Genomic DNA, 2,936 nt, shown 5'->3' on the forward strand with positions numbered 1-2,936 from the left:
GTGGATAAATGGCCTCAGAGGGCCACACGCGGCCCACAGGCCGTAGTTTGGGGACTCCTGCTAGAGGGAGATAGGGGGATACCAAGTAGGCATAGGTTGTGGATTGGCATGTCACTTGAGGTTGTGCAGGTTGGAAGTATGTCAGCAAGATATGTGAGGGGGATCTGGCTAGGACATTCACCATCACATAGATTGCTAGAGTCCATCTGGCCAGCCTCCCTCTTGAGGCAGTGTCCCCTTGCTCTGCACTCCATCAGTGCTTCTTTCAGAACTGCACTCTAGATGCAGAGACGATCTTGACAGAGAGAGGGAAGGTTCTATCTGGTTGTCCCTCAGCCTCACTGTGGCCGAGTCTGGTTGTCCCTCAGCCTCACTGTGGCCGAGTCTGGTTGTCCCTCAGCCTCACTGTGGCCGAGTCTGGTTGTCCCTCAGCCTCACTGTGGCCGAGTCTGGTTGTCCCTCAGCCTCACTGTGGCTGAGTCTGGTTGTCCCTCAGCCTCACTGTGGCTGAGTCTGGTTGTCCCTCAGCCTCACTGTGGCTGCGTTGTGTCTAGGCAGTGTGGTAGGATAGCTGGGCTCTAGCAGTGGGATGTCCAGATTTGATGCTGGTGTCACCACTTCCTCGTTATGACTAAGGCACCTTACTGAGCCTCTTCAAGTTTCCGTTGTATCAGTAGTGGGTTGGTGAGGATTACATGCAATAATGCTTGGAAGGTATAAAGGACTGGTTTCCCACCACCTTCAAACCCTTGACAGCAGGGTTTTGTAGACATGCATGCATGAATTCTGAAATCCTATGTACATTTTTGTGCCCAGGTCCATGGCTTTCATCAGATTCCCAAAGGAGTCTGGGACTGAAAAGCAAAGCAAAGCAAAACAAAACAAGAGAAAAGCCTTTCTTGTTTAGAGCAGTGCTTATCAAATTTTAACGAATCACTCGAAAATCTTGTAAAATGCCTTTTTTAACTTAGTCTGGGGTGGGGCCTGGGGCCTCACATTCCCTACAGGCTCCCAGTTGACGCTGCTGTGGCTGACCCACTGACCACACTCTGACTACCGAGGGTCCAAAGCACCTACCCCTTAAATTTCCTCCGAAGAGTTAAGAGCACTATAATGTGGTTATTAAAAGTCTGAGCAATGGGGCCAGACAGCCTGGGCTTGCTTACTGGCTTTGACTCCTACTAATTCTATAATCTTGGTCAAACTGCTGAACTTCTCTCTGCCTCAGTCTCCTCTCTATAGAATGAGGGAGATAATATCAATAGTAATTTTCTAGTAGGATTTATATGAGGATTAAGTGAGTTAAAGAGTTAATAATAGTACAAAGAGCAGAGTAAGTGTTGTTCTCCGTAATCACTCTGTGAGTACGCTCTGTCGCTACTGCCACATTCTTAGCTCTGTCTCAGATGGCCCAGTGTTCTCTGTTCCCAGGCCTAGCGTAATGTCTCCCAGTTGACTTCCTTAGAACACCAATGATATAGGGTCAAATAGATTTGCAAAACTTAAAAGAGCCTTCTCTTGAGGAAATAGGTATAGTAGAAAACACTTGTTTAGCCCACTTTTAGCTTCATTGTAGTTTAGTTTTTAGGTTAGCCCACAAATTAGTTTAACACACCAATTTGACCACAGGATCCAGACTGTTTTTTTCCATCTAATTTCTAATTCACATGCATAAGACCTGGGGGATGCTTATGAAGAGTGACAGATAAAGCCTGGTCGCTCTGCAATGGAGGTACTACGACAACAGAGAGAGTGGCTCCTCCAGGTCATCTGCTGTAGAGAAGAAGCTTTGATGGATACCATCCATGAGCTGAGTGCCACTTAAGAGCACACACCTTCCTCAGTGGAGGGCCGGGCACTAGTGACTACATTCCGTTGCTCCCGCTGCCGCCTCTCCACATGCAGGCAGACCCTCAGCTCACCTGTGAAAAGGTGCTGCCCAGTCATGTCAGTTTGGGGTGAGGAAGACTTTTTCATCCAGCATTATGGTCGTGCCATAATTTTATTTCTCCTGTCAGCACGTTGTCTTTAGCACCTAATTTTCTTCTGAGAACATGTGGAAACAATGACTCCCCTTCCTAACACTGCCTTCTGGTTCTAGTTTTCTCTTATTTTAAGGAAATCAAAGCTTGTGGCTAACACTGAAGCAGGAGGATATCTGTTTATTCATATTTTTTAATTTATTTTTTATTTTTTTCAGGGACAGAGAGAGGGAGAGATAGGGACAGACAGACAGGAACAGAGAGAGATGAGAAGCATTAATCATCAGTTTTTCGTTGCGACACCTTAGTTCATTGATTGCTTTCTCATATGTGCCTTGACCGTGGGGCTACAGCAGACCGAGTAACCCCTTGCTTGAGCCAGCGACCTTGGGTCCAAACTGGTGAGCTTTTTGCCCAAGCCAGATGAGCCTGCGCTCAAGCCGGCGACGTCGGGGTCTCGAAGCTGGGTCCTCCGCATCCCAGTCCGACGCTCTATCCACTGCACCACCGCCTGGTCAGGCTGTTTATTCATATTTTTAAAAATGTGTTCAGATACTCATATTGAAACAACAGATTAAAGTTTAGAATTTGATTAGCACTGATTTTTTTTTCTTTTAAAATCAACTTTACCCGTGGCTGGATAGCTTGGTTGGTTAGAGCGTTGTCCCGAAACATGAAGAGTGCAGTTTCGATCCCTGGTTGGGGCACAAATAGGAACAGATTGATGATTCTGTGTGTGTGTGTGTCCCTTCTTCTTTCTAAAATCCAATAATAAATTTAAAAAAAGAAAAGTTAAAAAAAATAAAATCAAATCAACTTTGTTAAGATATAATTTACATTTAAAAATGCATTCATTTTGAAGGGATGGTTCAATGAGTTTTGACAAATGTATGTGCCTGTGTAACCAACACCACAATCAAAATATGTAATGGTTTCATGACTCCAGAAGGTTTG

This window comes from Saccopteryx bilineata, chromosome 2 (assembly GCF_036850765.1).
Source record: "Saccopteryx bilineata isolate mSacBil1 chromosome 2, mSacBil1_pri_phased_curated, whole genome shotgun sequence".
Taxonomy (NCBI): Eukaryota; Metazoa; Chordata; class Mammalia; order Chiroptera; family Emballonuridae; genus Saccopteryx; species Saccopteryx bilineata.